The 17,288-nt window shown below is 45.2% G+C and overlaps 1 protein-coding gene across 1 annotated transcript in view; it reads right to left on the reverse strand.

Moving 5' to 3' along the window:
• Positions 1-17,288, reverse strand: part of ARHGAP22 (Rho GTPase activating protein 22) — a 120,038-nt gene that overhangs the window by 93,518 nt on the left and 9,232 nt on the right. The gene's annotated exons all lie outside the window — the stretch shown is intronic.

Genomic DNA, 17,288 nt, shown 5'->3' on the forward strand with positions numbered 1-17,288 from the left:
CCTGGTGGCAAGACTGAAAGGCGCAGGGAAAGAGCAGGGTTGTAGGGATGGACAGGCTGGGTTTGAGCCCCAACCCTGCACTTCCTGGCTGTACAACTTCTCTGAACCTCGGTTTCCACATCTCTACAATGGAACAGTAACTCCCACTTCTCAGGGCTGTTGAGACTTGGGATTCCTGTTCGGGAAGTCCTGCTCTAGACGAGGTGCTGTCATAACCACCTGGACTTCCCCTGTCCCCATTCACCAGTCTAGGCCTCCTGTGCCCCCTTCTCTATGGTAGTGGCTGATCTCCATCGAGGATTTTCTTCATTTCATTCATGCTCAGAATTGCCCAACTCAGACTTTGATTGGCTTTAAAAAATTTTTATTTATTGAATTTATTGGGGTGACATTGGTTAATAAAATTATGTAAGTTTCAGGTGTACAATTCTGTAACACATCATCTGCATATTGTATTGTGTGTTCACAACCCCATGTGTGGCTTTGACTACACATTTTTGGTTCTCTCCATGGGAGACCCATTTTATTTTGTTTTATTTTATTTTGTTTTTTTCAAAATAAGCCAGCTAAGTTTTTTGTTTGTTTGTTTGTTTATATATATATATGTACATCTTATTAAGAGAGGTAGGGAGAGGGAGAGAGAGATGGAAACATCAATGATAAGAGAGAATCATTGATTGGCTGCCTCCTGCATGCCCCCTACTGGGCATTGAGCCTGCAACCCGGGCATGCACCCTGACCCGGAATCAAACTGGCCTTCTGGTTCATGGGTTGACGCTCAATCACTGAGCCACACTGGTGGGGAGGGAAACCCCTTTTAAACTCCATCCACACAATCTAAGTGCCCGGGTTCGAATCCTGACTCAGCTATTTAGTGGGTGTGTGATCCCAGGAAAACTGCTTAACTTCTCTGTGCAACCTCTCAATTTCCCTATTTGTGAAATAAGGAATAAAAATAGTACTATGTGGGCTCTTCTGAGCATTAAATGAATTAGTACCTGGGAAGTCCTTAGAGCAGTGCCTGGCTCATAGAGAAAGCTGTGTGTTTGCTAAATAACCCCAGCTATTATCCTGTGTCAAGGCTCCTAGCTGGGTGGGAGAACAGCCTCCCTGGGTCTGCACTTGCCCAGGCGAGGGGCGTGGTCATCTGCTTTATCCACGTGGCCTCTGGCCCCCCATACTATGCATGCTCACAGAACACTCCCCTCCCCACCCTCAACTTTTCCGGGCTATTCCTGGCTTTAACAGGGTGACTGAAGCCTCCACGTGGCTGCTGGAGCCTTGTGCCTCAAGACACAAGGAAATTCCTTTTCTCATGTAAACACCACAAAGGCAAAGTGAGGTCTTTACCCACAGATGCTTGCTTTAGAGAAATTCAGCGATAAGCCAGAGAACCAGTTGGTTAACCGCTACCTTTTTTCTAGGGAACCTGGAGCCACTGGGGAAAAATCAGGACTACAGCCCCAGGATTGGGAACCGTGCTCATAGAGGGTGTGGGCGAGATCCAGCACTGGCTAGTGGGATGGGCCTCGGGTGTTTGCTGTTCAGTGTCTCTGGATAATTGTGGGCATGTTGCTTTTTTCTCTCTGTGCCTCAATATCTGTCATCCATTAAAGGGGAGTGACAACATTGACATTGACATTACTTTCTACTACAGCTAAATGAAAAAGCAGAATAGCTACTGTTTGTGGAGCTTGTACTGTATTCCTGGCTCTTTGTCTAAATTATTGGATTTCATCTTTTGGAGGCCCCTGGATGAGCAGAAGAATGTGGGAAAGCTGAAACAGCCCGCGCCATGTCTCCCTGCTAGCAAGGGGCTGGGATGTGCACCCAGCGGGTCTGATGCTGGAGCACTTGGCTCCTCACATTTGTGACAGCTTTGTGTGCAAGAGGTGCCATGGCGAGCCAGGCTCACCTCTCCCAGGCGAACCCCACTACAGTCCTCAGCACTGCAGAGGGCCCTCTGAACTGGCTTTCAGGGCCACCCAGATCCCTCCTACCTCTCAGGGCTTTGATCCCAGCATTCTGCTTGGGCACAGAGGGTGAAGGTTGGGGATGGCAGGAGGAGAGAGCATCTGCTTTCTTGTTCTGGTATGACATTTGTTAAGACTATGATGAAAAGACCTGTAAGGAGTTAGTATGAAGCATCCAGTTGGGACACTCGGGGTAGGTTTCTACCTTGAGTGGGCATCGGAATCACCCCAGGGCTTGAAACACAGAGCACTGAGTCTGGTGATTGGTGGCAAAGGACCAACAGGCCCTCCAAAAGCAATAAGGCTCCTGATTTGCAGTGCTTGCCAGCTCCTGTGATATAAATACATGCCCCCCCCCCATGACTGAGTCCATGACATAATTGAACACAGTGCTTCTACCACACAGATCAGTAACCTCAAGAGCACAGGGAATGAAGCTAAACAATTAGGGAGGGATACATTTTGAGTATTTAAATCTTTGTTGTGTTGTTTTATTTTTATTGATTTTTGAGAGAGAGGAAGGGAGAAGGAGAGAGAAAGAGAAACATCAATGTCAGAGTGAAACATGGATCTGCTGCTTCCTGCATGCCCCACACAGGGAATCCAGTCCCAAACCCGAGCATGTCCCCCAACTGGTACTGGAGCCAGCAACCTAACCTTTTGGTGCATGGGACAATGCCCAACCAACTGAGCCACACCAGCCAGGGCTAAACCTTTGTTTTTGATATAATTTATTTAATTATAGGTTCATATGATTTAATTTCTAATAACAGGAGTGTTTAACAACTGGCTGGCAAGCACAGCACTGATACACACACCCTGGGGTTTCTGATTCTGCAGGTCTAGGGAAAGTAGGAGAATTTGCATTTCTATCTAGTTTTTGATGCTGCTGGCTCTAGGGAACACACTTTGAGAACTCTTGGTGTAGGTGCACTTAGAGAAAGTAGCCAAAGGAAGGTGCCTTTTCCATGAGCCTACTCAGCACCCGCTTACTCAGCACGCACTTCCTCATGTGTAAAAGGTGGCTAATAGCAGTATTTACATCACGAGGCTGTGGTGAAGACTGAATGATTTGATACTTGCCCCACTGGCCTTGGACAGCTGGGTCTGAGCTTCTGTGCACTGGATGCACGCAGGTCACAGGGACAAGGACTGCTTGCCTTGAGCCCCTCAGACAGTGTCCTAGACTAGAAGGATCCGGGATTTCCATGAGGAGCCCAAAGAGAGTGTTAGCACTTTAGAGAGGCCAGGTGACCCCCTTACTGCAGTGCTTGGCAAGGGACAGGGCATACTATTTGTGCACAGAACTTCACAGATGGGCACCTGGGTACGGTGAGAGAGTGTGCAGACTCTAGGAATATAGCTGGTCCCTACAAAGGCGAGTCCCCTCCCTTTACCCTATGTGTCTGACTGAGCTCATGTGCATTTGCTCTGTTTAGCTACTTACTCAGGTTGCATATCCAAGTTCGTCCTGACAGGCTACAGCTGACTTAATTCACCTCTAGTTCCACATTAATGCAGTCCATTGGTGCAAGCGGCTGATGGACAAAGGATGTGCCCTTCTGTTTGTATCCAGCAGGGCTCCACTCCCAGGCCTGCTGCTGTCTGATCATAGCTTCCTGCTTTCCAGCCTTCACGAATGTGCCAACCTAAGGGGTCCATGGACAGCAAGTGGAGCCCTGGCCACAAGCTCCAGAAACCTGTTTGTTCAGAGAGAACAACCTCTGGGAAATGGGTAAGGCTGCCCAGCAGAGGGGCCTTTGGGAGATGGTATATCTCTTATATTAGTGTCAAATGAGAAGGTTTAGTCAAAATCTATCATTTCTATAGCATATTAAATGAAAACTCCAGGAACACTATAGGCAGAGGGGAAGCAGCCTTGTGATTAGCCTTGCTCCCTCTCATTTGACTAAACTCAGCAGTGGGGAACCCAGGCTATGGTGGAACCCTCAAGGGCTGGTGAAGATAGTCAGAAACTAGAAAGCCTCCTAGGTCAGCTTCTGTAAGTACTAGTTATCTATTGCTATATTATAAGTTACCCCAAAACTCAGTAGCTTGAAACAGCAATAAGCACTTATTCTCCTATAGGGTTTCTGTAGAAATTTTGGAATGGCTTAGCTAAGTGGTTCTAGCATAGGGTCTTTTATGAAGTGACAGTCAAGATGTTGGGTGGGGCTACAGATATCTGACAGCTTGTGTGAGGACAGGGGGACTCCTTCAACAGAAGATATAAAAAAAAGACTCAAGTCAAATGCCTAGGGATGAAACTTACAATATACAAATGAAGAATATAGTGGGTGGGATTAACAGCAGATTTGACACTGCAGTTGAAAAGATTTGAGAACTTGAATATATAGCCATAGAAACTATTCAAAATAAAACCTACTGAGAAAAGAGAATTTACAAAATGAACAGAGCATCAGAGAGATGAGGGACAACTTTGAGCAGTCTAAAATATGTGTAATTAGAGTGCTTGAAAAGGAAGAGGGGAACTGAAAAATATTTGAAGAAATAATGGCTGAAACTTTGCCAAATTTATGAACAGAATAAAGTCACAGATCTAAGAAGTCTGATGAGCCCCAAGCACAAGAGGCATGATGAAAACTACGGTCAAACCTTGGTTCTCAAACGTCTTCCATCTCAAACAACTCGCCTCTCAACCCAGCAACTCTTTCATGCTGATATCTGTGTGATCAGTCATGCTTCTCTCAGGCAACAAACAAAGGAGAGAATGCACGAGTATGAGTCAGTTTGCTGCTAAACCTCACATTGTTAACATCTCAGGAAATTGTGCTGTGAATATTTTTGTGGGTTTTTGCTTTTGTTGCTGCTTATTTTTACTGTACATTTCATTTCCTTTTTGTTAAATTTTCATTTACATTTCATATCCTTTTTGTTTTTAAAGTGTTTATTTATAGATTGAACAGTACATTAGACATGTGCTGTATATAAGAAAGATTAAAACAGGAATCATTTGGGGATCCAGAATGGACTAATTCAATTTACATTATTTCTAATGGGAAAAAATGATTTGGTTTTCAAGCAGCCTTCTGGAACAAATTAAATTTGAGAATCAAGTTTCCACTCTACATGAAATTAAATGGTTCAAACTCAGTTATGAAAAGAAACTCTTAAAAGTAGCCAGAGGAAAATGATACAGTATGTACAGAGGAGCGAATGACAGCAGATTTCTTGTAAGAAACAATGCAAGAGAGGAGTTAGTGGAGCAATACCATTAAAAAATATTGAAAGAAACACCTGTCAGCCTAGTATTCTGAATCCAGTGAAAATATCCCCCAGGAATTAAAGCTAAGTAAAGAAAGACCTTTTAAGATAAAAAAAGCTAAAATAATGCATTATTAGTGAAATCACACGACAAAACTTGTTAAAGACAATGAGGCAGAAGGAAAATAATATTAGATGGAAATAAGGATCTCCCAAAAGGAATAAAGATTACTGGAATGGTAACTATATGAATAAATACATAAGATTTATTTTTATTATTTAGGTCTCTTTAAAATATAATAGACTGTTTAAATGAAAAGAATAGTAGTATGGTGTTAAGCTTATAACATATGTAAAAGTGATATATGCATCAATAATAGCACAAAGGAGCCAGGCCAGAGTGGCTCAGTGGTTGAGGGTCTACCCATGAACCAATAGGTCCCGGTTCGATTCCCAGTCAGAGCATGTGCCTGGGTTGCGGGCTCCTTCCCCAGCAGGGTGCGTGCAGGAGTCAGCCAATGGATGTGATGTTTCTCTCTCACTGATGTTTCTATCTCTCTCTCCACGTTCCTTCCTCTCTCTCTCAAATTAATAAATACTTATTTTAAAAAATAGCACAAAGGATGGGACGGCATAAATGTAAATATACTGTTGTAAGTTTCTTTTATGATGCATGAAATAATATTTGAAGGTAGACCATGAAAAGTTAGTTGTATACCAAAACCCTAAAGCAACCACTAAAATAATAAACTATTAAAGCTAAGCCAGCAAATAACATAAAATGGAATGACAAAAATTTAATTAAAAAAAGGCAGAAAAAGAGGTGAATAGGACAAATAGGGAACAAATAGCAGGATGATGAGATGTTTAAACTAAACCATATCAACAATCACATTAAATGAAAATGACCTAAATACCCTTGATTAAAAGGCAGGGATTGCCACATGGACAAAAAAACTAAAGCTGGACTGGCTATGTCAATATCAGACAAAAGAGATTTCAGGACAAAGAATATTACCAGTCATTTCATAATAATAAAAAGGCAATTCATTAAAACAACACAATAATCTTAAAAGTTTATGCACCAAAATACATGAAACAAAACTGATAGAACAAGAAGAAATAGGAAAGAAACAATTACAGTAAAAAAAATTCAATGTCTTTATCAATAATCGACAGGACAAGTAGACAAAATATCAGTAAGGCTATAGATGACCTGGAAAAACACTATCAACCAACTTGACCTACTTGCTGTCTCCATATATTCTTTTCAAATGGACAGAAAACTTTTACTAAGATGGACATAAACAAGTCTCAATAAATGGAAGAAAATTCAAATACAACATATTTTCTTGGGCCACAATGGAATTTTAAGTTAAAAATCAATAACAAAAAGATTTCTGGGAAATCCTCCAATATTTGAAAACGAATTAAAACACTTCTAAATAATTCATACGTCAAAGAAAAAATCAAAAGAAAAAATTTAAAAGCACTTTGAACTGGATAAAAATGAAAACACAACATACAAAAATTTGTGAAATGCCTTTCAAAGAGTACTTAGGGGATAAATTATAGCATGAAGCACTAATATCAGAAAAGAAGAGAGGCCTCAAATCAATGACCTCAGTTTTCACGTTAAGAAACTATGCAAAGAAGAGCAAATGAAGCCCAAAGTAAAATAAAGAAAAAAATAAAGATTAGAGTAATTACAAATAAAGTGAAAAATAGAAAAATAATAGAGAAAACCCATGAAACCAAAAGCTGGTCTTTGAGGAGGTCAATAAAATTGATAAGGGATTAGCAAGACTAATTAGGAAAGAAGAAGATAAATTGCCAATATCAGGAATGAGAGAGGTGATATCACCACAGATTTTTCAATTAGTGCAAGGATAATACGGTGATATTAAGAACAACAATATGTTAGCAAATTTGGCAACTTAGATGAAATAGACAAAATAAGACACAAACTACTTAAGCTCACTCAGGAAGAAATAGCTAAAGAGCCCTATATTTGGTAAAGAAATAGAATTTGTAGACAAAAACCTTTCCACAAAGAAAACTCCAGGCTCAGATGGCTCCACTGGTACCAAATATTTAAGGAAGAAATAATACAACACTGCACAAACTCTTCTTGAAAACTGAAAAAGAGGGCATACTTTCCAGTGCACGTTGTGGGGTCAGTATTTCCCTGATATAAAACTAGTGAAAGATGTTACAAGTAAAGGACACTATAGACCAGTATCCTTCAAGAACATAGATGCAACAATTCTCAGTGAAATTTTAGCAAATCAGATTCAACAATATATAAAAAGTAAAATACTTAACGCCAACTGGGGTTTATCTCAATTATGCAATGTTGGCTTAAAGTTCCAAAATCAGTCAATGTAATTCATCATGTTAATAAACTAAAAAGGAGAAAAGATACAATCATCTCAAAAGATGTAGAAAAAGCATTTGACAAAATTTCAACTTCCGTTCCTGATAAAAATTCTCAACAAACTAGGGATAAAAGAGAACTTCTTCAACTTGATAAAGGATATGTATATGTATATGTATATGTATATGTATATGTATATGTATATGTATATGTATATGTATATGTATGTGTGTGTGTGTGTGTGTGTGTGTATATATATATATATAGACTAGGATCAAGACAATGGTGTTTATTCTCACCACTTCTATTAAATATTGTCCTGGAGCCCTAGCTGCTGTAAGAAGGCAAGAAGAATGTTAAACTTGTCCAGATTGGAAAGGAAGAAGTAAAACTGTTTTCACAGACGACCTGTTTATGTTATCTACACGGAAAACCTGGTGAAATTCTACCGAAGGGGGGAAAAGTGACTAGAAGTAACAAATGAGTTTGCAGGGTTGCAGGGTACAAGGTAAATGCACAAAACTAAATCACATCTCTATATACTAGCAACAAACAACTGGAAATAGAAAATCAAAACCATATTTTAAAAATTCTCAGCCGAGGGTATTTTTTCCACTGCTTTTCAGAGAGAGTGGAGGGGAAGAGAGAGTGAAACATCCATGTGAGAGAGACAGACACCGACCGGCCTCCTCCCCTGGCCCTGGGGGGCTGAGCCTGCAGCTGAGGTGCATGCCCTTGGCTGGAATCGAACCTGGGCCCCTTCAGTCCGCAAGCCAGCGTTTTAACCGCTCAGCCAAACTGGCTAGGGCCAAAACCATTTTTAATTATAGCAAAATATGAAATACTTAGGGATAAATATGATGAAACATGTTCAAGATCTGTGCACTGAAAATTATAAACAATTGCTGGGAGAAATGGAAGAAGATATGGAGATATGTACTGCATTGGTTAGTTGGAAGATTTACTACTGTTAAGATGTCAATTTTTTCCAAATTGATCTATAGATTTAACGCAATCCCAATCAAAATCTCAGGAGGTGTTTTGAAACAATTGACCAGCTGTTCTAAAATTCATGTAGAAATATAAAGCACCTAAAATAGTCAGACAACTTTGAAACAAAATAACAAAGTTGGAGATCTAATACTGCCAGATTTCAAGACTTATCATAAAGCTACAGTAATCAAAACATTGTGATGTTGGCATCAAGATAGATGAATAGATCAGTGAAACAGAATATATAGTTCAGAAATAGACATATATATGTCAAAAATCCCATACATGGTGGGTGGCGGGGAAGAGGGCATAGAAGGGATAAATGGTGATGGAAAAAAATAAAATAAAAGTTAAAAAAATCATATATATGTATATTTATCTTGTGTGTATGTATATATATGTGTACACACACATATATGTACACACACATGTACGTATATACATATGTATAGGAGTTTTGACAGAAAGTGCAAAGGCAATTCAGTGGAAGAAGAATAGTGTTTTCACCCAATTGTGGTGGGACTATTGCACATTAATGTGCAAAAAAACAAACTTTGATCCATGCCTCACATCATTTACAAAAATATACTCAAGATAAATCATATACCTAAATGTAAAATCTAGGACTGTAAAGCTTTTGTAGAAAACCTGTATGACTTGAATTAAACAAAGATTTCTTAGATACAACTCAGAAGCACAATTAGAAGAACTAATTAATAAATCGACTTATTTAAATACCCCCCCCGTACTCTTCCAAATATATGATTAAGAGAATGAAAATATGAGTTACACACTGGGAGAAAACATTTAAAAACCATATATTGGATACAGGATATATAACACTTGAATATCAGGATATATATATATATATATACACATATATATGTGTGTGTGTGTGTGTGTGTGTGTACAGGATATATAAACACAGGATCTATAAATATTTGAAAATCATATGCTCAGATACAGGATATATAAATCTGAAATGAGCCTTACTGAGCTGCAATCAAGAGCTGGCAGAGCTGTGTTCCTCCTAGAGGCTCAAGGGAGATCTGTTTCCCTGCTTTTCCCAAAATATATAAAATGCTTGTATCCAAAATATATGAAGCACTCTCAAAATTTAATAAAAAAAGCAAACAAATCAATCTTTAAAAAAGGCAAAAGATTTGAACGGATACTTTACTTTAGAAGATAAAATAAGCTCATAAGATCCTCCACAGCATTAGTCATGAGGGAAGTGCAGATGAAAACCACTACATGCCTATTGGAACGGATAAAACCTAAAAGGCTGGCCAAACCAAGCGTCGGCGCGAGTCGAGGACCTAGGCCTCTGTACCCTGCTGGTGGAAACGTGGGATGGTGCCACCATTCTGTTACAAAGTTCAGCAGTTTCTTAAAAAGTTAAACACATCTAAGATATGGTCCAGCCGTGTGAATGTTTATAGCAGCTTTATTATTATTATTATTATCTTTTACAATCCTGACCCGAGAATATCTTCCCCATTGCTCTTCAGAGAGAGCGGGAGGGCAGAGAGACAAACACCCGCGTGAGGGACACAGCGACGGGCCGCCTCCCGCACGTGCCCGGCCGCGGCCAGGGGCCGAGCTGCACCCGAGGCACGCGCCCTTGGCCGGACCGAATCGGGACCCTTCAGTCCGCAAGCTGACGCCCTCACCACGGAGCCAAACTGGCCCGGGTGCAGCTTTCTTTTTAACATCCCCAAGACTGGATACAACGCACACGGCCCCCACCAGCTGACTGAATAAACCCCCAGCGCAGCCATATGATGGAAACGTCTCAGAGATAAAAATGACTGACACGCACGCTGCCACGTGGGTGGGCTCTCAGTGATCACACTGGGCAAAAGAAGCCGGAATACCTACTGTCCTGTTCCGTTCATACAAAATTCTACGAATGCCTCTGAGCACCTCCGTGGCTGCATGGGGTCGGGAGTCAGAAGGGGTGGGGATGGGGGTGGAGGGAGGGGTTACGAAAGGACACAAAGAGCTTTGCAGGGAAATAGGTATATTTATCATCTTGATTTGTGGTGGTGGTTTCACAGGTGTATAGTTATATTAAAATTCATTAAGTTGTACATGTCAAATATGTGCAGTTTATTACATGTCAATTATACCTCAGTGAAGCTGTTCAGAAAAATTTACACTTCATTCAGTTATTGGAAAACTTAAAATATATATATTTTTACAGTTCTGGAGATCAGAAATCTGAAATTAGCCTCTCTGGGCTGCAATCAAGAGCTGGTGGGGCTGTTTCCTCCCAGAGGCTCACAGGAAATCGGTTTCCCTGCTTTTTCCAGCTTCTGGAGGCTGCCAGCATTCTTTGGCTCCTGGCCTCTTCCTCCATCATCAAAGCCAGCAGCACTGCATTTGAAATTGCTCTCTGACTCTGGCCTCCTCTCCTGCATCTCCTTTCCACTATAAGGCACGCTAGTGATTACGCTGGGCCCACCTGGATAATCCAGGAGAGTTATTTATGATAAGGTCAGCTGATCAGCCACCTCGATCCCATCTGTAACCTTAATTGTTTCTTGAATAACAACATTCCTAGGTTCCCAGGACATGGACACCTTTTGGGGACCCTGACTCTGCCTATCACAGTATAACTGGAATAATTGGTGTATGTGAATCTACTCCTTCAAATGTAATTTTATCAAATCCAAACACAAACCAAGTATTTTTGATGAAAATTTAATGTCCAAATTGAGATATGCTGTATGTTTTCCAAGGACTTAATATTAAAAAAAGTATCTCAATAATTTTATAGTTTACATATTAAAATGATAAGTTTTTGATATATTGGGTTAAGTAAAATGTATTATTAAAGTAAAAGACCAAAAAAACACAATAGAAAAATGGATAAAGGGCATTAAGAAATGAACAGAGGAAGGACACATGGTCGGTAAGCGTGCCATCAGCTCCTTAGCGGGAAGGGGCTGCTGACGTCTGCGCTGGCAGAGCAAGCAGGGGCGAGCGTGCTCCTGAACCTCTGACGGGATGGCAGTGTGAGACGGCCTTTTGTAAACAGCTTTGCAATGTCTAAAGTTTGAAAATGGAATAGCCACTTAACCTCGTGTTGAATTTTGAAACCCGTTCCCAGGAGACACGTGCACGACCACGTGTGCACAGTGACGCCCGCTGCAGCCTTTTCCTCTCCCAGGGAAGCAGGGAAACGACTCCCTGCCCGTCAGTAAGCGAGGGGTTAACACTCCTAGTACAGCCGTATCCAAATGAGGTAAATACAGAAGGCGTCTAAACCAAATTTTTAAAATAAAAAGGCTAGAAAAATAATTTTAGTGTGACCCCGTCCCAGTTTCTGTTCCTGCCCTCCCTCGAGAGCCCACACGTCGTGTGAAGACGCAGAAGCGGCGCAGAAAGCTTACACTTTGGGGGCGAGCGGTGGGAGCAGCGAGGCAGCTTTTACGTTTTGCCCTGTAATATTTACACTAAAATAGGACCATTTAATGTAAAAGTAAAAAAGGGGGTAGCGTAGTAATTCGTGTCTGAGTGATGGGCTGCCGCCACCTTCCCACTGTCACTGCCCTAAGTGTTCCCCAGTTAGCACGTCAAGGGCCAGGCCAGGCCTTTCTGCAGCCCAGAGGGTCCGTCATCACTCCCAGCGAAGGACAGTGTTCCCCTCTCCATCCCTCTGCAAACACCTGGAGTGGCCCACCTCTCAGCCTCCCTCTCACTAAGATCCGGTGATAATTACTCGCCAAGTCCTCTGGCCACAGTGCACCAGCCCCTGGCCACCCCAGGAGGCTACCATAGCTTGTTCGGCAAGGAATGGTCCCTCTCGGGAACAGCTCCCAACACCCCAATGGCCTGGAGGCCTCAGCTCTGTCCAGGGCAGTGAGACGAAACCGCAACAGGGACAGGAATAGACACCTGTCTCCATTCAGATGACTTACACCCAGAGCTTACCCAGGTCACGAAGAGACAAGCACCTACTGTATCTGAAGTCTGTGAGGGTGCAGGGCAGTCATGGAACCTCACAGGCGCCAGCTTTCATCTGGCTCCACTGCTTGTGGTCAGTAAGTGTTTAGACAAGTTTGCCTGCCCAGGCTCCTTTCCCTCCCTGTTCAAAGGGGTTCCCTGGGGCTGAGCTGCGGCAGGCACCCAGGAAGGCAGCCCGGTGCAGGTGTCATTAGTGAAAGCTTAGGGCTGGGGCTGAGGCTCAGATAGGGCCTCCACGGCCAACTCCCTGTGCCTCAGTTTCCCCTTCTATAATGTGGGGTGTTCTAGGGTCTCATGAGCCTTGACAGCGCAGGGCTCAGCATCTGGCAGGAGGAAGTGCTACTGTTGTGATATCTGAGCAGAGCCAAAGAGCAGGGTCCACGTCTGACTGTCTTACAGGGGTTGGGTACGTCTATACACACTGGAACATTATTATAGTTTGTAACCATGTGATGTTGCCACTCAGGTCCAGGCCCGAGGCCTGGTTTTCTCACTGTAGCAATGAGAATAGTAACCTCTGCCCTTGGTTCCTCACTGGGTTGCCTCAGCTGGTGGTCTGGAAGCACTAAAGGCTGAATGAATATGAGTACTCATCATTTGATTATTTTAAAACCACTTTTAACCAATATATTGGTGAATTTGGTTTGTTTCTAGGAACAACCCCCTTCCCCAATAATGCCATTGCTTGTGCCACAAAGTAAAGTAGGATGTGGACTCAGGAGTCTCCAGGGCCCCCTTTCCTAGTTACTGGTGGCCTCCTGCAGGGCCTGGGATGTCTGTACCCCCACCTGTCTGAGTTTTGGGGCACAACAGTTCTGAGATCTTCACGCTCTAATTCAGCTCTCCCGCCAACAGATCAAAGGCTGGCTCTCTGGGGAGGCTTCATTTTTTACCTTGTCTGCAGAGAGACTGTCTGAACAACCAACTTCTGAAAAGCTTCTTAGCAAGGGGCATGATAAGATTTTGCGTGGGCAGCATCTTAGAAAATTGCAGACATCTTTTAAAAAGCAATCACTCAGGGTTCCTTATCTCCTCTAATTCTGATTGTGGCCTCAGATCAATCTTAAAAAGCTTTAGCCTCTGACACCTAACCAGGAACAGAGCCACTCCAAATTTTAAACAACACAGGTCAGAATGAAGTTCACTGCCAAGGAGAGACACCTCCCCCCCTCGGTATCTCATAAGTCTCACCCGTCGTCCATCACTGTCCAAAATGCAGATATTGAAAAGGCAGCCTGCAGCTAGAGACAGATGCTTCCCGGCGCGGCACTTCCCTCCGCGGGAGCTGAGCTGCGGCACCTGCAGCCTCAGCCTTTGCTGCGGGCTTTGTCCTAAAGCTCCCGCCGCCTCCAGAGGACGCACCCGGCCTCGCCACTGTGTTTTGGCTGCACCTGGTTTCCCTAGAGAACCTGTCGGCGAGTGAGCTGTGCTCCTCTGTGCAGAGTGTCAGAGAGACAGCGCTGTGCCCTGCGGAAGGCAGGGCTTCGGGGTCGAAGCACCAGCTCCCTGCACCTTTCCCTCTGCCCCAGGGGGCCACAGCCTGAAACCAGCTCCCTGCACCTTTCCCTCTGCCCCAGGGGGCCACAGCCTGAAACCAGCTCCCTGCACCTTTCCCTCTGCCCCAGGGGGCCACAGCCTGAATCCCTCATTTGAGGGCCTGCGAGGCCCAGGACCTGAGCCCACGAAAGGCCAGCTGGGATCCAAGGGTGAGCTGGGACCTGGGGCCTGGGGCCTGGGGCCTGGGACAGACTTGCTGCTCCAGCCGGGGGTCTGGGGCCCCTCCAGCCACAGAGCTAACGACCCCTCCCAGGCCCTGAGGGGGTGTCTTTCCGGGTGGGCGGGCCCTCTTCCTGAGGTCCTGGGCTTCTCTGCAGTTAGTCCACGCCATTCGCCATTCGCCATGCCAGGGTCCTGATCCAGACGGCCCTGCCCTGCGCAGAGGGAGGTCCTGGAGTGTGAAAATGACCCCTTTCCTCCTTGACTCACCGCACTAACCACAGGCCTCTCTGCCTCCTTAAAATGCCTGGTGTTCCAGGTAGGGGATTTAGGGAGAGACTGGTCCCTCTGGCGCTGACAGTTTGTGACTGTCAGTCACTGCAGCTGAGGGCAGGAGCATTCAGAAGGGAACCGGCCAGCAGAGGGTGAGCTCTGAGCTTCCTGGCGGGGTGGGTGTCTTCACTGGCCGCCCACTTCTTTCCAGAATCTTCTCTGGCCCAGGACTCAGGGAGATGTGGGTGTCGATTGCCACCCATCTCGAGGCTCCCCCTGCCCTCAGCTCTTGGGACCTGCCTGGAAGGTTTGGAGAAGGCTCGCCATTTCTTCAGGACCAGCAGACAGTGGTCAGCAGTTGTGCTTGGCCTGCCCCGCACAGGAGCCCAGGGGACACAGGACCGCTCCACTGCCCAGGGTTTGAGGCACCGAACCATAGGCCTGCCCTTCCACGTAGCTGTCCTGCCATGTTTCCAGGGCTGCACAGCTCCGGCCGGCGTCTACCCCATGGTGCACAGGCTGACCTCTTGGAGGCTGACCCAACCGCTCAGGATGGCCTATGCCTCCGAGCCACTCCCTCACTAGTTTGTTCCTGATCAAAATATTCACTGTTGGGACATGTTGGTGCTGGGCCCAGGGACTTGCCCGGGACGGCAGGTCTCCCACCCCACCCCTGGCTGAAAATAGTTTGGTTCTGTCTTAGTGCTGTGAGGGGCGCCCCATAACTAATGCTGAGCTCGGGTTACATGGTGCTGCTGAGAAAGGGCCAGTCCGTCACTTAGCTGAACAGGTTCACCTGAGAAACACGGTGTTGCTGCTCAGCATTGACCTGCGCCAGCCTGGCCAAGGGCGCACGCTGTGCGGGGCCGAGGGAGGCTGCCCGGTCGCCACCCTCCACAGAGGCTGCAGTTCGCTGAGGACCCGTAGCTGTAGCTGTCACACGCGCAGCTCAGGCAAGGCGGGGGCCCACAGCAGCCCCAGATCGCCTCCGCTTTGCTGATAAACAATAACTCAGACTCCCACTAATGATTAAGGAGCTAGAATGCCCCAAATATAACAAAAGTAAGTATGCTCATCTAAGCAATGAATAAAATGTTTTCTGTGCGGCCTCAATGTTGTCTCATTCATTTTTCTGCCTAGTAATTGATAAAACTAGTAATTTACCAATCAGCCTCCCAGCTCTTTCTCTAAATTAACTGGGTTCATTTGAAAGCCAGCGGATTGATCTACCACGCGTGGTACAGTAAGCTGACACCCATGCGGACTGCCACGGGCCGGCCCGGAGAGACACTCATTACATTCACATGGGCCGCCAGCGACACGGAAGGAAAAAGAAAACAGAAATAATTTCCAGAAAGCGAAGATCCATTTTGTAGGTAGCATCACGCTGGGTGCGAAACTTTGGGGGCAACTTGACACTGGTCACTTGAGGTTTATACATCCTTGAGCTGTCCTCAGGCCTCTTAGCAACTTGCTGTTCTTTCGCTGCCACAGGGGCAAATAGCGCCATACAACAGTCATTGAGGCACGCACGGGACACTGCACGTGGCTAAGCCAGGCACCCCCTTTCACAGCCTGGTGGGTGGTGCAAGATAAGCTTTAAAACACAGATTTGGGGATTACTTCAATCTTGTATTTTTCTTTGACATGCTACATGTGCAAAAACTATTTTAACTATTGTTTAAAATTGTTTAATACAAGTTGGCTGCTACTGTCAATTTAAATTTAGTAAATGAATTTCTATTTGCATTAAAGTAACTTGACTAGGACTTTCATTTTGATCTGTGTAATACTGGGGCATTATATTTCTCAAATATCTGCAAAAATACAAAGCATCCCTTAAAAAACTCCACAAATTCCTACATTTGAACCTAAATAAATGACTCTTTGGATAAGACTTCAATGAATAATTCTTCATAAAAGCATTTGAAGTTGTCCCCCAAAACATTTTAAACAGGAAAAAATTCATTTTTAAATTTTCTTCTACAGCACTAATGGCAATGCTGACGCCGGTGCCCAGTGAGCTCAGGGTGACGTCTGATGCTGCGAGGCTCCTGCTCCGCGGCCAGCCTGGGAGCTAGGGGCTGTGCACGGCCTAGGCGCCCCCTCGCTCAGCCTGTCCCTGCAGAGCGCAGCAGGCCGGCTGGAATTCGCTGGGCCAGGATGCGTGCCAGCTGCTGAGAGGTAGCCAGTCGCTCGCTGTTGTGTGGACAGAGTTTTCAGGTGGCAAGCAGAGAGGAGGGAATGGAGCCAGGCTCTTCAGGACTTCTCAGGAAGTCAGGGGCAAGTTCACTGAGCCAAACGGCAACATGGCCAAGACCCATGCGTTCAGGTCGGTAGCCAGCAGCCCGCTCGCTGCCAACCTGCGCCAGGTGCCGCGGCTGAGTTCTGCACAAAACGGCCACCTGAGCCTGCGGTGGCACCGATGGCAGGGATAGGGAAGCTGCTCCACTCTGCCCAGGCTCCAGAGCCCGCCTGCTTCTCCGCTGGGCCTGCTCATCCCGAGAGGAGCCTCTGCAAACCGTTGCGGCTGAGCCGATTCTAGGTGCTTGTCACCCCTCCCGGCCTCAGGCTCCGCCGACCTCTTCCCCGGGGGAACTGGAAGGGCAATCGGAGAGCAGCTCTGCTAACTTCCCCCGACGATGGACCCTCGCTTACCCAAGATACCGGGACTGGAGCGCATCCCTGCGGGCAGCCCGCTCCACTGGGGGTGTCCCTCACGTGTGGTGGCACCGAGGCCTCAGCGCAATTCCGCTCCT

This window comes from Miniopterus natalensis, chromosome 14, assembly GCF_054644295.1.
Source record: "Miniopterus natalensis isolate mMinNat1 chromosome 14, mMinNat1.hap1, whole genome shotgun sequence".
Taxonomy (NCBI): domain Eukaryota; kingdom Metazoa; phylum Chordata; class Mammalia; order Chiroptera; family Miniopteridae; genus Miniopterus; species Miniopterus natalensis.